At 38.9% G+C, this 22,509-nt stretch overlaps 1 pseudogene; it reads right to left on the reverse strand.

The window, feature by feature from the left end:
• Positions 1 to 3,751: 3,751 nt before the first annotated feature.
• On the reverse strand, positions 3,752 to 21,718 carry LOC144111925 (uncharacterized; annotated as a pseudogene).
• Between the last annotated feature and the right edge of the window lie 791 nt (positions 21,719 to 22,509).

Here is a 22,509-nt window from a genome sequence, read left to right on the forward strand (position 1 = left end):
ATTTTTACTTAATTTCCTTTCTACTTATTTAATGCAATCTTTAAACGACATATATACTTGTTTTATTTCCTTGCCACGAGATTGAGCAGCACACCTAGAACTGGCTCTATCAAGTGCAGTTTGTTGTTTACTTCGTTGTTCCAAGCTGTCTGCCATTTTGGCTTAATTTCCTTTCTACTTATTTAATGCAATCTTTTAACGACATATTTGCTTGTTTTATTTCCTTGCCACGAGATTGAGCACCACACCTAGAACTGGCTTTACAAAGTGCAGTTTGTTGTTTACTTCGTTGTTCCAAGCTGTCAGCCATTTTTACTTTATTTCCTTTCTACTTATTTAATGCAATCTTTAAATGACATATTTACTTGTTTTGTTTCCTTGCCACGAGAATGAGCAGCACACCTAGAACTGGCTTTACCAAGTGCAGTTTTTTGTTTACTTCGTTGTTCCAAGCTGTCTGCCATTTTTACTCAATTTCCTATCTAAATATTTAATGCAATCTTTAAACGGCATATTTACTTGTTTTATTTCCTTGCCACGAGATTGAGCACCACACCTTGAACTGGCTTTACCAAGTGCAGTTTGTTGTTTACTTCGTTGTTCCAAGTTGTCTGCCATTTTTACTTAATTTCCTTTCTACTTATTAAATGCAATCTTTAAACGACATATTTACTTGTTTTATATCCTTGCCAGGAGAATGAGCAGCACACCTACAACTGGCTTTACCAAGTGCAGTTTGTTGTTTACTTCATTGTTCCAAGCTGTTGCCATTTTTACTTAATTTCCTTTCTACTTATTTAATGCAATCTTTAAACGACATATTAATTGTTTTATTTCCTTGCCACGAAATTGAGCAGCACACCTAGAGCTGGCTTTACCAAGTGCAGTTTGTTGTTTACTTCATTGTTCCAAGCTGTCTGCCATTTTTACTTAATTTCCTTTCTTCTTATTTATTGCAATCTTTAAACGACAAATTTACTTCATTTATTTCCTTGCCACGAGATTGAGCACCACACCTAGAACTGGCTTTACCAAGTGCAGTTTGTTGTTTACTTCGTTGTTCCATGTTGTCTGCCATTTTTACTTAATTTCCTTTCTACTTATTAAATGCAATCTTTAAACGACATATTTACTTGTTTTATTTCCTTGCCACGAGATTGAGCACCACACCTAAAACTGGCTTTACCAAGTGCAGTTTGTTGTTTACTTCATTGTTCCAAGCTGTTGCCATCACATCACATCACATCACTTTATTTTCCTTAAAGACCCCTTGCGGGGTGTTACATAAGGGGTGGGTTTTTATGGAGTACAGGTGTTCAATGCAGTCATGAATGTTCCAGGGCAGGTGATGGCAGCGATATCGTGGGGAAGGCCGTTCCAGTCAGCTGCCACTAGGCAAAAAAATGAATTAGAGAAAACAGTGGTACGGGCACGTGGGCGCAAAACTTGAAGAGGGTGACTGATGCGATGGGATCTGCGCGGCGGGGGTGCGCAGTTGTAGGGTTCTTGTCTGAGTGGCGAATAAAAAATCTTGTGAAATAAGACGAGACTGGCAGTGCGACAGCGAGCAGAAATATTAGATAGACCTGATTTCAATTTTAGAGATAATATGCTAATCTCGTATGAATACGAGGAATGAATGAATCTGGTGGCCCTGTTCTGCACAGCTTCGAGGGCGTTTGTTAGACATGCTTGGTGAGGGTTCCAGATGGCCGATGCGAATTCCAGTTAAGTTCTGATTAGTGAAATGTATGCTTGTTGTCTTACATGTTGAGGGGCATCCCGCAGGTGACGTTTCAAGAAGCCAAGTGTTTTATTAGGTGATGATATCAGGTTAGTCACATGCAGACGCCAGGATAAATCTTTAGAAATGGTGATACCTAAGTATTTGTACGACTGGACGAGGTCGACAGAGCAGTTAGAAATTGTGTACTGGAAAACAAAAGGATTTCGGCGGCGGTGAAAAGGCATATACTTACATTTGTTAGGGTTGAGTGTCATCAGCCGCTGCAAACACCAGTTTTGCACATGGTTTAGGTCAGCCTGTAGGGATTCTTGGTCAGAAGGGTTAGTGACTGAACGATAAAAAACGCAGTCACCAGCAAACAGACGGATATGACAAGATACATGCTGGGGTAGGTCGTTAATATAAATAAGCAATAACAAAGGACCGAGAACGGAACCCTGCGGGACGCCGGAGGTTACTGGAAGCGGGTGGGAGGGCTGATTATTACTGAAGACAGACTGAGAACGATGCGTGAGGAATTCTTTAATCCACGCGATGATGTTTGGATCTATGTTCAGCTGAGAGAGTTTGAGAAGCAAGCGTTGATGAGGTACTTTGTCGAAAGCCTTAGCAAAGTCTAGGAATATGGCATCAGTTTGTAGGTTAGAGTCAAGGTTGGCGTGAATGTCATGAAGAAAAATGGCTAGCTGAGTTTCGCAGGAAAAACCTTTCCGAAATCCATGCTGGTACGGATGGAAGAAGTGATTGGAATCTAGGAATTGTATGATTTGGCTGTAAATGACATGTTTCATTAATTTGCAGGGTACACTTGTTAATGAAATAGGGCGATAATTAAGAGGTGAATCAGTAGTACCTGTTTTGTGGATGGGAACGACCTTCCCCACTTTCCAGTCGTCAGGTATGGTTCCTTCAGACAATGATTGCGTAAACAGTGCACAAAGGATACTGGAGCAAACTAGTTTAGCGTTCTTTAAAATTTTTGAGTTTATATCATCTATGCCGGTAGCGGATGAGTTCTTTATTTTATCAATTGTGCATGAAATTCCGCTACTGTTGAAAGTTATGGGTTCCATGGCTGTGGTGATAACAAGTGGTAGTGTAGAACAGGGCAATTCGGATTCGTCAGTAAAAACGGACGAAAAAGCAGTGTTAAATGCGTTTGCACATTCGGTATCAGTCATTGTAACACCGGCATTGTTAGTGAGGGTGATAGCGCGCGTTTCTTTTGGGTTTATCACTTTCCAGAATTTTTTGGGGTTATCGATTATCATTTTTGGTAGGTCGACTTCGTAGAAGGAGCGCGTAGCTTTAACAATCGCGGCCGAGTACAATTGTTCCACTTCATGGTATTTTACCCACGCATTTGAGTTTCCTTGTCGCTTCGCTGTACGTAATGCGCGTTTTTTCTTATTTTCGAGTCTTTTTAGTGTTTTGGTGAACCACGGCTTCTGATTACGCTTCCTAAAACTGCACGTCGAGATATATTTATTGGTTACGTCAGCTATTTTATGTTTGAAGAGTGTCCAGTTTTCATTTACACTTCTGCTATGAAAGGATGTTTCAAACATTGACAAGAAGTTATGTAATTCATTGCTGATTGCTTCGTAGTTTCCCTTGTCGTAGAGCATAATAGTTTTCCGGGAAGGTTCTTTTAACACAGGTGTAAAGCTGAAAGTTGTATGAATTACTTTATGGTCGCTGATTTCGCGGAGGTACGTAAGGGATTCTAAGCTATCTGGATGAGTGGTCAGAATGAGGTCTAGAGTGTTAGCTGCTTCTCCTGCGACACGTATTGGTTCAGATACTAATTGGGTCAAATTAAAATTAAGACAGACATCAAGGAATTCTCTCGACTCTTCCTGACTGACCATGGGCTGAGGTTGACTATTCCAGTCGATATTGGGGTAGTTAAAATCCCCAGATAGGAGGATATGTGCCTTAGGGTGCTTTGAAACCAGTTGATTTAGGATATTGTGAAGCTTGCGAGGAAAGTCGCGACTACTTCGAGGTGGTCTATAGCACACCCCAATTAGAAGTGACAGGGGTGAAGCACGGCACATGAGCCATAGTATTTCCAAGTCCGAGCAGACATTTATGACGGAGCATGATAACTGTTCGTTGACGGCAATTAGAACTCCCCTTCCGCGGGCTTCTTTCCTATCGGCGCGAAAAAGAAGAAAATTTGGCAAATTAAACAAGATCTCTGAGTCATTTATATCCCTGTTCAACCACGTTTCGGTTAATACAAGTAGATCGCTGCCTGATGATGAAATAAGGTTTGACACGATATCGCGTTTCGGCAAGAAGCTGCGGATGTTAGTAAAGATAACCGATAGGGAAAAGTTGGCACGAGGAGTAGGTGGGGAATAATGCGGTGGCCGGCAGGGGTGAGTTGATTGTTAAGATATTTCTTTAACAGTTTCAGAACTTTCATCAAAAATGTAACGCTTTGGGCCGATATGCAGCGTTTTAAACCGCAGGGAATAAGACACAGACTTCGCCTTAGCGAAAGCTATAAGCTGTTTTCGGCAATTCTGGACGCGGCACGAAAAATCTTCACCTACGCTGTAACCTGTATCTTTGAACTTTGGACCTTTGGAAAGAACTGATTCTTTTGTTTTGAAGGATGTAAATTTGACGATAATCGGGCGTTGCCGATCCTGAGAGTGTCTTCCGAGGCGGTGAGGACGTTCAATTTCAATTGGGCTTAACTGGATATCAAGGTATTGAGAGCAGTGGCGAGTGATTATTTCTTCGGATTGCGAATAGGTTTCAGAGGGGTTGGTATCAGGTAAACCATAGAAAATTAGGTTGTTTCGCCGGGAGCGGTTTTCAACGTCTTCCAGGCGAGCCTCTAGCATACTAACTAGGCGGGTCGTTTCGGTCGTAGTGGTTTGGATTGCTTCTAGGTCAGTGCGCATTGTAGACAGATTTCGGCAGTGAGTTTCTAAAGTGCTGAGACGGGTGGTGAAATCTGCCATTTTTTGGTCCATTGAGAGAAGTTGGCTCTTAAGCTCCTGCACTTCAGTTACTAATGTGGTCTGGCCAGAAGACATCTTTTTTAGTTCGTCAAGAATAATGTATACTTGTCAGGACCGGGGTTGCTCTCACTATCACCACACGACAGTAACAAAGAATGAACAACGTGAAGACACTCAACACTGATAACAAGGCAGCACTGAGGGCTCGGGAGCTGTACCAAAAAATAGTTACTCGTTTACTTTGAAAAGAGACTGTAATGGCCACCAACCTGCAAGGCGAAGACGAGCGGATTAGAGAACTGTGCTGTGGCACAGCCACCGAGCCCACAGAGTGCCGGTGACGGTCGCTGTTCATTTATAGTTGACACATTGAATGTAGTCGCTGACGATGGGGCCTTCCAATCTGGTCTGAGGATCCAGTTGTTTTGAGCCGATATTGCAGGAAAAGGGGCGTTTTTGGTTGCCTTGTTGATGGGACCTCCGTAAGCTGCGTCATGCAGGGGCGCATGCTCGATCGCGCTCGACCAGGGAGCGCAAAACATGCCAGGGAGCATGACGCAGACGATGAGGGGCGAGAGCACCTGCATGGCGAAGACGAGCGGATTAGAGAACTATGTTTTGGCACAGCCACCGAGCCCACTTTTACTTAATTTTCTTTCTACTTATTTAATGCAATCTTTAACGACATATTTACTTGTTTTACATCCTTGCCGCGATATTGAGCAGCACACCTAGAACTGGCTTTACCAAGTGCAGTTTGTTGTTTATTTCATTGTTCCAAGCTGTCTGCCACTTTTACTTAATTTCCTTTCTACTTATTTAATGCAATCTTTAAACGACATATATATTTGTTTTATTTCCTTGCCACGAGATTGAGCAGCGCACCTAGAACTGTGTTTACCAAGTGCAGTTTGTTGTTTACTTCATTGTTCCAAGCGGTTTGCCATTTTTACTTAATTTCCTTTCTACTTATTCAATGCAATCTTTAAACAACATATTTACTTGTTTTATTTCCTTGCTACGGGATTGAGCAGCACACCTAGAACTGATTTTACCAAGTGCAGTTTGTTTACTTCGTTGTTCCAAGCTGTCTGTCTTTCATTACTTAATTTCCTTTCTACTAATTTAACGCACTTCCTAAAGGACATATCTACTTTTTTATTTCCTTGTCATGAGATTGAGTAGCATACCTAGAACTGGCTTTACCAAATGTAGTTTGTTGTTTACTTCATTGTTCCAAGCTACCTGCCATTTTTACTTAATTTCCTTTCTACTTATTTAATGCAATCATTAAACGACATATTTACTTGTTTTATTTCCTTGCCACGAGATTGAGCAGCACACCTAGAACTGGCTTTACCAAGTGCAGTTTGTTGTTTACTTCATTATTCCAAGCTGTCTGCCATTTTTGCTTAATTTTCTTTCTACTTATTTAATGCAATCTTTAAACGACACATTTACTTGTTTTATTTCCTTGTCACGAGATTGAGCAGCACAATTTGAACTGGCTTTACCATGTGCAGTTTGTTGTTTACTTACTTGTTCCAAGCTGTCTGCCCTTTTTACTTAATTTCTACTTATTTAATGCAATCATTAAACGACATATTTACTTGTTTTATTTCCTTGCCACGAGATTGAGCAGCACACCTATAACTAGATTTACCCAGTGCAGTTTTTTGTTTACTTCATTGTTCCAAGCTGCCTGCCATTTTTACCTAATTTCCTTTCTACTTATTTAAACAATCTTTAAACGAGATATTTACTTGATTTATTTCCTTGCCATGAGATTGAGCAGCACACCTAGAACAGGCTTTACCAAGTGTTCAGTTTGTTTACTTCATTATTCCAAGCTGTCTGCCTTTCTTTGCTTAATTTCCTTTGTAATAAATTAACGCAATCCCTAAAGGACCTATCTACTCTTTTATTTCCTTGCCACGAGATTGAGCAGCACACCTAGAACTGGCTTTACCAAGTGCAGTTTGTTGTTTACTTCATTGTTCCAAGCGGTTTGCCGTTTTTCCTTATTTTCCTTTCTACTTATTTAATGCAATCTTTAAACGACATATTTACTTGTTTTATTTCCTTGCCACGAGATTGAGCAGTGCACCTAGAACTGGCTTTACAAAGTGCCGTTTGTTGTTTACTTCATTGTTCCAAGCTTTCTGCCATTTTTACTCAATTTCCTTTCTACTTATTTAATGCAGTCTTTTAACGACATATTTACTTTTTTTATTTCCTTGCCACCAAATTGAGCAGCACACCTAGAACTGGCTTTACCAAGTGCAGTTTGTTGTTTACTTTATTGTTCCAAGCTGTCTGCCAGTTTTAATTAATTTCCTTTCTACTTATTTATTGCAATCTTTAAACGACATATTTACTTGTTTTATTTCCTTGCCGCGAGATTGAGCAGCACACCTAGAACTGGCTTTACCAAGTGCAGTTTGTTGTTTTCTTCGTTGTTCCAAGCTGTCTGCCAATTTTACTTAATTTCATTTCTACTTATTTAATGCAATCTTTAAACGACATATATACTTGTTTTATTTCCTTGCCGCGAGATTGAGCAGCACACCTAGAACTGGCTTTACCAAGTGCAGTTTGTTGTTTACTTCATTGTTCCAAGCTGTCTGCCACTTTTACTTAATTTCCTTTCTACTTATTTAATGCAATCTTTAAACGACATATTTACTTGTTTTATTACCTTGCCGCGAGATTGAGCAGCACACCTAGAACTGGCTTTACCAAGTGCAGTTTGTTGTTTACTTCATTGTTCCAAGCTGTCTGCCACGTTTACTTAATTTCCTTTCTACTTATTTAATGCAATCTTTAAACGACATATTTACTTGTTTTATTTCCTTGCCACGGAATTGAGCAGCACACCTAGATCTGGCTTGACCAATTGCAGTTTGTTGTTTAGTTCAATGTCCCAAGCAGCCTGCCACTGTTACTTAATTTCCTTTCTAATTATTTAATGCAATCTTTAAACGACATATTTACTTGTTTTATTTCCTTGCCAAGAGATTAAGCAGCACACCTAGAACTGGCTTTACCATGTGCAGTTTGTTGTTTACTTCGTTGTTCCAAGTTGTCTGCCATTTTTACTTAATTTCCTTTCCACTTATTAAATCCAATCTTTAAACGACATATTTTCTTGTTTTATTTCCTTGCCACGAGATTGAGCAGCACACCTAGAACTGGCTCTATCAAGTGCAGTTTGTTGTTTACTTCGTTGTTCCAAGCTGTCTGCCATTTTGGCTTAATTTCCTTTCTACTTATTTAATGCAATCTTTTAACGACATATTTGCTTGTTTTATTTCCTTGCCACGAGATTGAGCACCACACCTAGAACTGGCTTTACAAAGTGCAGTTTGTTGTTTACTTCATTGTTCCAAGCGGTTTGCCGTTTTTCCTTATTTTCCTTTCTACTTATTTAATGCAATCTTTAAACGACATATTTACTTGTTTTATTTCCTTGCCACGAGATTGAGCAGTGCACCTAGAACTGGCTTTACAAAGTGCAGGTTTTTGTTTACTTCGTTGTTCCAAGCTGTGTGCCATTTTTACTCAATTTCCTATCTAAATATTTATTGCAATCTTTAAACGACATATTTACTTGTTTTATTTCCTTGCCAAGAGATTGAGCAGCACACCTAGAACTGGCTTTTCCAAGTGCAGTTTGTGTTTTACTTCATTGTTCCAAGGTGTCTGCCATTTTTACTTAATTTCCTTTCTACTTATTTAATGCAATCTTTAAATGACATATGTACTTGTTTTTGTTTCCTTGCCACGAGATTGAGCACCACACCTAGAACTGGCTTTACCAAGTGCAGTTTGTTATTTACTTCGTTGTTCCAAGTTGTGTGCCATTTTTACTTAATTTCCTTTCCACTTAATAAATGCAATCTTTAAACGACATATTTACTTGTTTTATTTCCTTGCCACGAGATTGAGCAGCACACCTAGATCTGGCTTTACCAAGTGCAGTTTGTTGTTTTCTTCGTTGTTCCAAGTTGTTTGCCAATTTTACTTAATTTCATTTCTACTTATTTAATGCAATCTTTAAACGACATATTTACTTGTTTTATTTCCTTGCCGCGAGATTGAGCAGCACACCTAGAACTGGCTTTACCAAGTGCAGTTTGTTGTTTACTTCATTGTTCCAAGCTGTCTGCCACTTTTACTTAATTTCCTTTCTACTTATTTAATGCAATCTTTAAACAACATATTTACTTGTTTTATTTCCTTGCCACGGAATTGAGCAGCACACCTAGATCTGGCTTGACCAATTGCAGTTTGTTGTTTAGTTCAATGTCCCAAGCAGCCTGCCACTGTTACTTAATTTCCTTTCTAATTATTTAATGCAATCTTTAAACGACATATTTACTTGTTTTATTTCCTTGCCACGAGATTAAGCAGCACACCTAGAACTGGCTTTACCATGTGCAGTTTGTTGTTTACTTCGTTGTTCCAAGTTGTCTGCCATTTTTACTTAATTTCCTTTCTACTTATTTAATGCAATCTTTAAATGACATATGTACTTGTTTTGTTTCCTTGCCACGAGAATGAGCAGCACACCTAGAACTGGATTTACCAAGTGCAGGTTTTTGTTTACTTCGTTATTCCAAGCTGTGTGCCATTTTTACTCAATTTCCTATCTAAATATTTAATGCAATCTTTAAACGACATATTTACTTGTTTTATTTCCTTGCCACGAGATTGAGCAGCACACCTAGAACTGGCTTTTCCAAGTGCAGTTTGTGTTTTACTTCATTGTTCCAAGGTGTCTGCCATTTTTACCTAATTTCCTTTCTACTTATTTAATGCAATCTTTAAATGATATATGTACTTGTTTTGTTTCCTTGCCACGAGATTGAGCACCACACCTAGAACTGGCTTTACCAAGTGCAGTTTGTTATTTACTTCGTTGTTCCAAGTTGTCTGCCATTTTTACTTAATTTCCTTTCCACTTATTAAATGCAATCTTTAAACGACATATTTACTTGTTTTATTTCCTTGCCACGAGATTGAGCAGCACACCTAGAACTGGATTTACCAAGTGCAGTTTGTTGTTTTCTTCGTTGTTCCAAGCTGTCTGCCACTTTTACTTAATTTCCTTTCTACTTATTTAATGCAATCTTTAAACGACATATTTACTTGTTTTATTTCCTTGCCACGGAATTGAGCAGCACACCTAGAACTGGCTTTACCATGTGCAGTTTGTTGTTTACTTCGTTGTTCCAAGTTGTCTGCCAATTTTACTTAATTTCATTTCTACTTATTTAATGCAATCTTTAAACGACATATTTACTTGTTTTATTTCCTTGCCGCGAGATTGAGCAGCACACCTAGAACTGGCTTTACCAAGTGCAGTTTGTTGTTTACTTCATTGTTCCAAGCTGTCTGCCACTTTTACTTAATTTCCTTTCTACTTATTTAATGCAATCTTTAAACGACATATTTACTTGTTTTATTTCCTTGCCACGGAATTGAGCAGCACACCTAGAACTGGCTTTACCATGTGCAGTTTGTTGTTTACTTCGTTGTTCCAAGTTGTCTGCCATTTTTACTTAATTTCCTTTCCACTTATTAAATGCAATCTTTAAACGACATATTTACTTGTTTTATTTCCTTGCCACGAGATTGAGCAGCACACCTAGAACTGGCTCTATCAAGTGCAGTTTGTTGTTTACTTCGTTGTTCCAAGCTGTCTGCCATTTTGGCCTAATTTCCTTTCTACTTATTTAATGCAATCTTTTAACGACATATTTGCTTGTTTTATTTCCTTGCCACGAGATTGAGCACCACAACTAGAACTGGCTTTACAAAGTGCAGTTTGTTGTTTACTTCGTTGTTCCAAGTTGTCTGCCATTTTTACTTAATTTCCTTTCTACTTATTTAATGCAATCTTTAAATGACATATGTACTTGTTTTGTTTCCTTGCCACGAGAATGAGCAGCACACCTAGAACTGGCTTTACCAAGTGCTGGTTTTTGTTTACTTCGTTGTTCCAAGCTGTGTGCCATTTTTACTCAATTTCCTATCTAAATATTTAATGCAATCTTTAAACGACATATTTACTTGTTTTATTTCCTTGCCACGAGATTGAGCAGCACACCTAGAACTGGCTTTTCCAAGTGCAGTTTGTGTTTTACTTCATTGTTCCAAGGTGTCTGCCATTTTTACTTAATTTCCTTTCTACTTATTTAATGCAATCTTTAAAGGACATATTTACTTGTTTTATTTCCTTGCCACGAGATTGAGCACCACACATAAAACTGGCTTTACCAAGTGCAGTTTGTTTGGCTTTACCAAGTGCAGTTACCAAGTGCAGTTTGCAGGTTGTTATTTAATGCAATTTAAAACGACATATTTACTTGTTTTATTTCCTTGCCACGAGATTGAGCAGCACACCTAGAACTGGATTTACCCTGTGCAGTTTGTTGTTTACTTCATTGTTCCAAGCTGTCTCCCATTTTTACTTAATTTCCTTTCTAATTATTTAATGCACTCTTTAAACGACATATTTACTTGTTTTATTTCCTTGCCACGAGATTGAGCAGCACACCTAGAACTGGCTCTATCAAGTGCAGTTTGTTGTTTACTTCGTTGTTCCAAGCTGTCTGCCATTTTGGCTTAATTTCCTTTCTACTTATTTAATGCAATCTTTTAACGACATATTTGCTTGTTTTATTTCCTTGCCACGAGATTGAGCACCACACCTAGAACTGGCTTTACAAAGTGCAGTTTGTTGTTTACTTCGTTGTTCCAAGCTGTCAGCCATTTTTACTTTATTTCCTTTCTACTTATTTAATGCAATCATTAAATGACATATTTACTTGTTTTGTTTTCTTGCCACGAGAATGAGCAGCACACCTAGAACTGGCTTTACCAAGTGCAGTTTTTTGTTTACTTCGTTGTTCCAAGCTGTCTGCCATTTTTACTCAATTTCCTATCTAAATATTTAATGCAATATTTAAACGACATATTTACTTGTTTTATTTCCTTGCCACGAGATTGAGCACCACACCTAGAACTGGCTTTACGAAGTGCAGTTTGTTGTTTACTTTGTTGTTCCAAGTTGTCTGCCATTTTTACTTAATTTCCTTTCTACTTATTAAATGCAATCTTTAAATGACATATTTACTTGTTTTATTTCCTTGCCATGAGATTGAGCAGCACACCTAGAACTGGATCTATCAAGTGCAGTTTGTTGTTTACTTCGTTGTTCCAAGCTGTCTGCTATTTTGGCTTAATTTCCTTTCTACTTATTTAATGCAATCTTTTAACGACATATTTGCTTGTTTTATTTCCTTGCCACGAGATTGAGGACCACACCTAGAACTGGCTTTACAAAGTGCAGTTTGTTGTTTACTTCGTTGTTCCAAGTTGTCTGCCATATTTACTTAATTTCCTTTCTACTTATTTAATGCAATCTTTAAATGACATATTTACTTGTTTTTTTCCTTGCCACGTGAATGAGCAGCACACCTAGAACTGGCTTTACCAAGTGCAGTTTTTTGTTTACTTCGTTGTTCCAAGCTGTCTGCCATTTTTACTCAATTTCCTATCTAAATATTTAACGCAATCTTTAAACGACATATTTACTTGTTTTATTTCCTTGCCACGAGATTGAGCACCACACCTAGAACTGGCTTTACCAAGTGCAGTTTGTTGTTTACTTCGTTGTTCCAAGTTGTCTGCCATTTTTACTTAATTTCCTTTCTACTTATTAAATGCAATCTTTAAACGACATATTTACTTGTTTTATTTCCTTGCCACGAGATTGAGCACCACACATAAAACTGGCTTTACCAAGTGCAGTTTGTTGTTTACTTCATTGTTCCAAGCTGTTGCCATTTTTACTTAATTTCCTTTCTACTTATTTAATGCAATCTTTAAACGACATATTTACTTGTTTTACTTCCTTGCCGCGAGATTGAGCAGCACACCTAGAGCTGGCTTTACCAAGTGCAGTTTGTTGTTTACTTCATTGTTCCAAGCTGTCTGCCACTTTTACTTAATTTCCTTTCTACTTATTTAATGCAATCTTTAAACGACATATTTACTTGTTTTATTTCCTTGCCACGGAATTGAGCAGCACACCTAGAACTGGCTTTACCATGTGCAGTTTGCTGTTTACTTCGTTGTTCCAAGTTGTCTGCCATTTTTACTTAATTTCCTTTCCACTTATTAAATGCAATCTTTAAACGACATATTTACTTGTTTGATTTCCTTGCCACGAGATTGAGCAGCACACCTAGAACTGGCTCTATCAAGTGCAGTTTGTTGTTTACTTCGTTGTTCCAAGCTGTCTGCCATTTTGGCTTAATTTCCTTTCTACTTATTTAATGCAATCTTTTAACGACATATTTGCTTGTTTTATTTCCTTGCCACGAGATTGAGCACCACACCTAGAACTGGCTTTACAAAGTGCAGTTTGTTGTTTACTTCGTTGTTCCAAGTTGTCTGCCATTTTTACTTAATTTCCTTTCTACTTATTTAATGCAATCTTTAAATGACATATGTACTTGTTTTGTTTCCTTGCCACGAGAATGAGCAGCACACCTAGAACTGGCTTTACCAAGTGCAGGTTTTTGTTTACTTCGTTGTTCCAAGCTGTGTGCCATTTTTACTCAATTTCCTATCTAAATATTTAATGCAATCTTTAAACGACATCTTTACTTGTTTTATTTCCTTGCCACGAGATTGAGCAGCACACCTAGAACTGGCTTTTCCAAGTGCAGTTTGTGTTTTACTTCATTGTTCCAAGGTGTCTGCCATTTTTACTTAATTTCCTTTCTACTTATTTAATGCAATCATTAAAGGACATATTTACTTGTTTTATTTACTTGCCACGAGATTGAGCACCACACATAAAACTGGCTTTACCAAGTGCAGTTTGTTTGGCTTTACCAAGTGCAGTTACCAAGTGCAGTTTGCAGGTTGTTATTTAATGCAATTTAAAACGACATATTTACTTGTTTTATTTCCTTGCCACGAGATTGAGCAGCACACCTAGAACTGGATTTACCCTGTGCAGTTTGTTGTTTACTTCATTGTTCCAAGCTGTCTCCCATTTTTACTTAATTTCCTTTTTAATTATTTAATGCAATCTTTAAACGACATATTTACTTGTTTTATTTCCTTGCCGCGAGATTGAGCAGCACACCTAGAACTGGCTTTACCAAGTGCAGTTTGTTTACTTCGTTGTTCCAAGCTGTCTGTCTTTCTTTACTTAATTTCCTTTGTACTAATTTAACGCAATTCCTAAAGGACATATCTACTTTTTTATTTCCTTGCCATGAGATTGAGTAGCACACCTAGAACTGGCTTTACCTAATGCAGTTTGTTATTTACTTCGATTTTCAAGTTGTCTGCCATTTTTACTTAATTTCCTTTCCACTTATTTAATGCAATCTTTAAACGACATATTTACTTGTTTTATTTCCTTGCCGCGAGATTGAGCAGCACACCTAGAACTGGCTTTACCAAGTGCAGTTTGTTGTTTACTTCATTGTTCCAAGCTGTCTGCCACTTTTACTTAATTTCCTTTCTACTTATTTAATGCAATCTTTAAACGACATATTTACTTGTTTTATTTCCTTGCCACGGAATTGAGCAGCACACCTAGAACTGGCTTTACCATATGCAGTTTGTTGCTTACTTCGTTGTTCCAAGTTGTCTGCCATTTTTACTTAATTTCCTTTCTACTTATTTAATGCAATCTTTAAAGGACATATTTACTTGTTTTATTTCCTTGCCATGAGATTGAGCAGCACACCTAGAACTGAATCTATCAAGTGCAGTTTGTTGTTTACTTCGTTGTTCCAAGCTGTCTGCTATTTTGGCTTAATTTCCTTTCTACTTATTTAATGCAATCTTTTAACGACATATTTGCTTGTTTTATTTCCTTGCCACGAGATTGAGCACCACACCTAGAACTGGCTTTACAAAGTGCAGTTTGTTGTTTACTTCGTTGTTCCAAGTTGTCTGCCATATTTACTTAATTTCCTTTCTACTTATTTAATGCAATCTTTAAATGACATACTTACTTGTTTTTTTCCTTGCCACGTGAATGAGCAGCACACCTAGAACTGGCTTTACCAAGTGCAGTTTTTTGTTTACTTCGTTGTTCCAAGCTGTCTGCCATTTTTACTCAATTTCCGATCTAAATATTTAACGCAATCTTTAAACGACATATTTACTTGTTTTATTTCCTTGCCACGAGATTGAGCACCACACCTAGAACTGGCTTTACCAAGTGCAGTTTGTTGTTTACTTCGTTGTTCCAAGTTGTCTGCCATTTTTACCTAATTTCCTTTCTACTTATTAAATGCAATCTTTAAACGACATATTTACTTGTTTTATTTCCTTGCCACGAGATTGAGCACCACACATAAAACTGGCTTTACCAAGTGCAGTTTGTTGTTTACTTCATTGTTCCAAGCTGTTGCCATTTTTACTTAATTTCCTTTCTACTTATTTAATGCAATCTTTAAACGACATATTTACTTGTTTTACTTCCTTGCCGCGAGATTGAGCAGCACACCTAGAACTGGCTTTACCAAGTGCAGTTTGTTGTTTATTTCATTGTTCCAAGCTGTCTGCCACTTTTACTTAATTTCCTTTCTACTTATTTAATGCAATCATTAAACGACATATTTACTTGTTTTATTTCCTTGCCACGAGATTGAGCAGCACACCTAGAACTGGCTTTACCAATTGCAGTTTGTTGTTTACTTCATTGTTCCAAGCTGTCTGCCATTTTTGTTTAATTTCCTTTCTACTTATTTAATGCAATCTTTAAACGACATATTGACTTGTTTTATTTCCTTGCCACGAGATTGAGCAGCACACCTAGAACTGGCTTTACCAAGTGCAGTTTGTGTTTTACTTCATTTTTCCAAGGTGTCTGCCCTTTTTACTTAATTTCCTTTCTAATTATTTATTGCAATTTAAAACGACATATTTACTTGTTTTATTTTCTTGCCACGAGATTGAGCAGCACACCTAGAACTGGCTTTACCAATTGCAGTTTGTTGTTTACTTCATTGTTCCAAGCTGTCTGCCGTTTTTACTTAATTTCCTTTCTACTTATTCAATGCAATCTTTAAACAACATATTTACTTGTTTTATTTCCTTGCTACGGGATTGAGCAGCACACCTAGAACTGACTTCACCAAGTGCAGTATGTTTACTTCGTTGTTCCAAGCTGTCTGCCTTTCTTTACTTAATTTCCTTTGTACTAATTTAACGCAATCCCTAAAGGGCATATCTACTTTTTATTTCCTTGCCATGAGATTGAGCAGCACACCTAGAACTGGCTTTACCAAGTGCAATTTGCTGTTTACTTCATTGTCCCAAGCTTTCTGTCATTTTTACTTAATTTCCTTTCTACTTATTTAATGCAATCTTTAAACGACATATATACTTGTTTTATTTCCTTGCCACGAGATTGAGCAGCACACCTAGAACTGGCTCTATCAAGTGCCGTTTGTTGTTTACTTCGTTGTTCCAAGCTGTCTGCCATTTTGGCTTAATTTCCTTTCTACTTATTTAATGCAATCTTTTAACGACATATTTGCTTGTTTTATTTCCTTGCCACGAGATTGAGCACCACACCTAGAACTGGCTTTACAAAGTGCAGTTTGTTGTTTACTTCGTTGTTCCAAGCTGTCAGCCATTTTTACTTTATTTCCTTTCTACTTATTTAATGCAATCTTTAAATGACATATTTACTTGTTTTGTTTCCTTGCCACGAGAATGAGCAGCACACCTAGAACTGGCTTTACCAAGTGCAGTTTTTTGTTTACTTCGTTGTTCCAAGCTGTCTGCCATTTTTACTCAATTTCCTATCTAAATATTTAATGCAATCTTTAAACGGCATATTTACTTGTTTTATTTCCTTGCCAGGAGAATGAGCAGCACACCTACAACTGGCTTTACCAAGTGCAGTTTTTTGTTTACTTCGTTGTTCCAAGCTGTCTGCCATTTTTACTCAATTTCCTATCTAAATATTTAATGCAATCATTAAACGACATATTTACTTGTTTTATTTCCTTGCCACTAGATTGAGCACCACACCTAGAACTGGCTTTACGAAGTGCAGTTTGTTGTTTACTTCGTTGTTCCATGTTGTCTGCCATTTTTACTTAATTTCCTTTCTACTTATTAAATGCAATCTTTAAACGACATATTTACTTGTTTTACTTCCTTGCCGCGAGATTGAGCAGCACACCTAGAACTGGCTTTACCAAGTGCAGTTTGTTTACTTCATTGTTCCAAGCTGTCTGCCATTTTTACTCAATTTCCTATCTACTTATCTAATGCAATCTTTAAACGACATATTTACATGTTTTATTTCCTTGCCACGAGATTGAGCACCACACCTAGAACTGGCTTTACCAAGTGCAGTTTGTTGTTTACTTCATTGTTCCAAGCTGTTGCCATTTTTACTTAATTTCCTTTCTACTTATTTAATGCAATCTTTAAACGACATATTAATTGTTTTATTTCCTTGCCACGAAATTGAGCAGCACACCTAGAACTGGCTTTACCAAGTGCAGTTTGTTGTTTACTTCATTGTTCCAAGCTGTCTGCCATTTTTACTTAATTTCCTTTCTTCTTATTTAATGCAATCTTTAAACGACAAATTTACTTCATTTATTTCCTTGCCACGAGATTGAGCACCACACCTAGAACTGGCTTTACCAAGTGCAGTTTGTTGTTTACTTCGTTGTTCCATGTTGTCTGCCATTTTTACCTAATTTCCTTTCTACTTATTAAATGCAATCTTTAAACGACATATTTACTTGTTTTATTTCCTTGCCACGAGATTGAGCACCACACCTAAAACTGGCTTTACCAAGTGCAGTTTGTTGTTTACTTCATTGTTCCAAGCTGTTGCCATCACATCACATCACATCACTTTATTTTCCTTAAAGACCCCTTGCGGGGTGTTACATAAGGGGTGGGTTTTTATGGAGTACAGGTGTTCAATGCAGTCATGAATGTTCCAGGGCAGGTGATGGCAGCGATATCGTGGGGAAGGCCGTTCCAGTCAGCTGCCACTAGGCAAAAAAATGAATTAGAGAAAACAGTGGTACGGGCACGTGGGCGCAAAACTTGAAGAGGGTGACTGATGCGATGGGATCTGCGCGGCGGGGGTGCGCAGTTGTAGGGTTCTTGTCTGAGTGGCGAATAAAAAATCTTGTGAAATAAGACGAGACTGGCAGTGCGACAGCGAGCAGAAATATTAGATAGACCTGATTTCAATTTTAGAGATAATATGCTAATGTCGTATGAATACGAGGAATGAATGAATCTGGTGGCCCTGTTCTGCACAGCTTCGAGGGCGTTTGTTAGACATGCTTGGTGAGGGTTCCAGATGGCCGATGCGAATTCCAGTTAAGTTCTGATTAGTGAAATGTATGCTTGTTGTCTTACATGTTGAGGGGCATCCCGCAGGTGACGTTTCAAGAAGCCAAGTGTTTTATTAGGTGATGATATCAGGTTAGTCACATGCAGACGCCAGGATAAATCTTTAGAAATGGTGATACCTAAGTATTTGTACGACTGGACGAGGTCGACAGAGGAGTTAGAAATTGTGTACTGGAAAACAAAAGGATTTCGGCGGCGGTGAAAAGGCATATACTTACATTTGTTAGGGTTGAGTGTCATCAGCCGCTGCAAACACCAGTTTTGCACATGGTTTAGGTCAGCCTGTAGGGATTCTTGGTCAGAAGGGTTAGTGACTGAACGATAAAAAACGCAGTCACCAGCAAACAGACGGATATGACAAGATACATGCAGGGGTAGGTCGTTAATATAAATAAGCAATAACAAAGGACCGAGAACGGAACCCTGCGGGACGCCGGAGGGGACTGGAAGCGGGTGGGAGGGCTGATTATTACTGAAGACAGACTGAGAACGATGCGTGAGGAATTCTTTAATCCACGCGATGATGTTTGGATCTATGTTCAGCTGAGAGAGTTTGAGAAGCAAGCGTTGATGAGGTACTTTGTCGAAAGCCTTAGCAAAGTCTAGGAATATGGCATCAGTTTGTAGGTTAGAGTCAAGGTTGGCGTGAATGTCATGAAGAAAAATGGCTAGCTGAGTTTCGCAGGAAAAACCTTTCCGAAATCCATGCTGGTACGGATGGAAGAAGTGATTGGAATCTAGGAATTGTATGATTTGGCTGTAAATGACATGTTTCATTAATTTGCAGGGTACACTTGTTAATGAAATAGGGCGATAATTAAGAGGTGAATCAGTAGTACCTGTTTTGTGGATGGGAACGACCTTCCCCACTTTCCAGTCGTCAGGTATGGTTCCTTCAGACAATGATTGCGTAAACAGTGCACAAAGGATACTGGAGCAAACTAGTTTAGCGTTCTTTAAAATTTTTGAGTTTGTATCATCTATGCCGGTAGCGGATGAGTTCTTTATTTTATCAATTGTGCATGAAATTCCGCTACTGTTGAAAGTTATGGGTTCCATGGCTGTGGTGATAACAAGTGGTAGTGTAGAACAGGGCAATTCGGATTCGTCAGTAAAAACGGACGAAAAAGCAGTGTTAAATGCGTTTGCACATTCGGTATCAGTCATTGTAACACCGGCATTGTTAGTGAGGGTGATAGCGCGCGTTTCTTTTGGGTTTATCACTTTCCAGAATTTTTTGGGGTTATCGATATCATTTTTGGTAGGTGGACTTCGTAGAAGGAGCGCGTAGCTTTAACAATCACGGCCGAGTACAATTGTTCCACTTCATGGTATTTTACCCACGCATTTGAGTTTCCTTGTCGCTTCGCTGTACGAAATGCGCGTTTTTTCTTATTTTCGAGTCTTTTTAGTGTTTTGGTGAACCACGGCTTCTGATTACGCTTCCTAAAACTGCACGTCGAGATATATTTATTGGTTACGTCAGCTATTTTATGTTTGAAGAGTGTCCAGTTTTCATTTACACTTCTGCTATGAAAGGATGTTTCAAACATTGACAAGAAGTTATTTAATTCATTGCTGATTGCTTCGTAGTTTCCCTTGTCGTAGAGCATAATAGTTTTCCGGGAAGGTTCTTTTAACACAGGTGTAAAGCTGAAAGTTGTATGAATTACTTTATGGTCGCTGATTTCGCGGAGGTACGTAAGGGATTCTAAGCTATCTGGATGAGTGGTCAGAATGAGGTCTAGAGTGTTAGCTGCTTCTCCTGCGACACGTATTGGTTCAGATACTAATTGGGTCAAATTAAAATTAAGACAGACATCAAGGAATTCTCTCGACTCTTCCTGACTGACCATGGGCTGAGGTTGACTATTCCAGTCGATATTGGGGTAGTTAAAATCCCCAGATAGGAGGATATGTGCCTTAGGGTGCTTTGAAACCAGTTGATTTAGGATATTGTGAAGCTTGCGAGGAAAGTCGCGACTACTTCGAGGTGGTCTATAGCACACCCCAATTAGAAGTGACAGGGGTGAAGCACGGCACATGAGCCATAGTATTTCCAAGTCCGAGCAGACATTTATGACGGAGCATGATAACTGTTCGTTGACGGCAATTAGAACTCCCCTTCCGCGGGCTTCTTTCCTATCGGCGCGAAAAAGAAGAAAATTTGGCAAATTAAACAAGATCTCTGAGTCATTTATATCCCTGTTCAACCACGTTTCGGTTAATACAAGTAGATCGCTGCCTGATGATGAAATAAGGTTTGACACGATATCGCGTTTCGGCAAGAAGCTGCGGATGTTAGTAAAGATAACCGATAGGGAAAAGTTGGCACGAGGAGTAGGTGGGGAATAATGCGGTGGCCGGCAGGGGTGAGTTGATTGTTAAGATATTTCTTTAACAGTTTCAGAACTTTCATCAAAAATGTAACGCTTTGGGCCGATATGCAGCGTTCTAAACCGCAGGGAATAAGACACAGACTTCGCCTTAGCGAAAGCTATACGCTGTTTTCGGCAATTCTGGACGCGGCACGAAAAATCTTCACCTACGCTGTAACCTGTATCTTTGAACTTTGGACCTTTGGAAAGAACTGATTCTTTTGTTTTGAAGGATGTAAATTTGACGATAATCGGGCGTTGCCGATCCTGAGAGTGTCTTCCGAGGCGGTGAGGACATTCAATTTCGATTGGGCTTAACTGGATATCAAGGTATTGAGAGCAGTGGCGAGTGATTATTTCTTCGGATTGCGAATAGGTTTCAGAGGGGTTGGTATCAGGTAAACCATAGAAAATTAGGTTGTTTCGCCGGGAGCGGTTTTCAACGTCTTCCAGGCGAGCCTCTAGCATACTAACTAGGCGGGTCGTTTCGGTCGTAGTGGTTTGGATTGCTTCTAGGTCAGTGCGCATTGTAGACAGATTTCGGCAGTGAGTTTCTAAAGTGCTGAGACGGGTGGTGAAATCTGCCATTTTTTGGTCCATTGAGAGAAGTTGGCTCTTAAGCTCCTGCACTTCAGTTACTAATGTGGTCTGGCCAGAAGACATCTTTTTTAGTTCGTCAAGAATAATGTATACTTGTCAGGACCGGGGTTGCTCTCACTATCACCACACGACAGTAACAAAGAATGAACAACGTGAAGACACTCAACACTGATAACAAGGCAGCACTGAGGGCTCGGGAGCTGTACCAAAAAATAGTTACTCGTTTACTTTGAAAAGAGACTGTAATGGCCACCAACCTGCAAGGCGAAGACGAGCGGATTAGAGAACTGTGCTGTGGCACAGCCACCGAGCCCACAGAGTGCCGGTGACGGTCGCTGTTCATTTATAGTTGACACATTGAATGTAGTCGCTGACGATGGGGCCTTCCAATCTGGTCTGAGGATCCAGTTGTTTTGAGCCGATATTGCAGGAAAAGGGGCGTTTTTGGTTGCCTTGTTGATGGGACCTCCGTGAGCTGCGTCATGCAGGGGCGCATGCTCGATCGCGCTCGACCAGGGAGCGCAAAACATGCCAGGGAGCATGACGCAGACGATGAGGGGCGAGAGCACCTGCATGGCGAAGACGAGCGGATTAGAGAACTATGTTTTGGCACAGCCACCGAGCCCACTTTTACTTATTTTCTTTCTAATTATTTAATGCAATCTTTAAACGACATATATATTTGTTTTATTTCCTTGCCACGAGATTGAGCAGCGCACCTAGAACTGTGTTTACCAAGTGCAGTTTGTTGTTTACTTCATTGTTCCAAGCGGTTTGCCATTTTTACTTAATTTCCTTTCTACTTATTCAATGCAATCTTTAAACAACATATTTACTTGTTTTATTTCCTTGCTACGGGATTGAGCAGCACACCTAGAACTGATTTTACCAAGTGCAGTTTGTTTACTTCGTTGTTCCAAGCTGTCTGTCTTTCTTTACCTAATTTCCTTTCTACTAATTTAACGCACTTCCTAAAGGACATATCTACTTTTTTATTTCCTTGTCATGAGATTGAGTAGCATACCTAGAACTGGCTTTGCCAAATGTAGTTTGTTGTTTACTTCATTGTTCCAAGTTACCTGCCATTTTAACTTAATTTCCTTTCTACTTATTTAATGCAATCATTAAACGACATATTTACTTGTTTTATTTCCTTGCCACGAGATTGAGCAGCACACCTAGAACTGGCTTTACCAAGTGCAGTTTGTTGTTTACTTCATTATTCCAAGCTGTCTGCCATTTTTGCTTAATTTTCTTTCTACTTATTTAATGCAATCTTTAAACGACACATTTACTTGTTTTATTTCCTTGGCACGAGATTGAGCAGCACACCTTGAACTGGCTTTACCATGTGCAGTTTGTTGTT

This window comes from Amblyomma americanum, unplaced genomic scaffold (genome assembly GCF_052857255.1).
Source record: "Amblyomma americanum isolate KBUSLIRL-KWMA unplaced genomic scaffold, ASM5285725v1 scaffold_15, whole genome shotgun sequence".
Taxonomy (NCBI): Eukaryota; Metazoa; Arthropoda; class Arachnida; order Ixodida; family Ixodidae; genus Amblyomma; species Amblyomma americanum.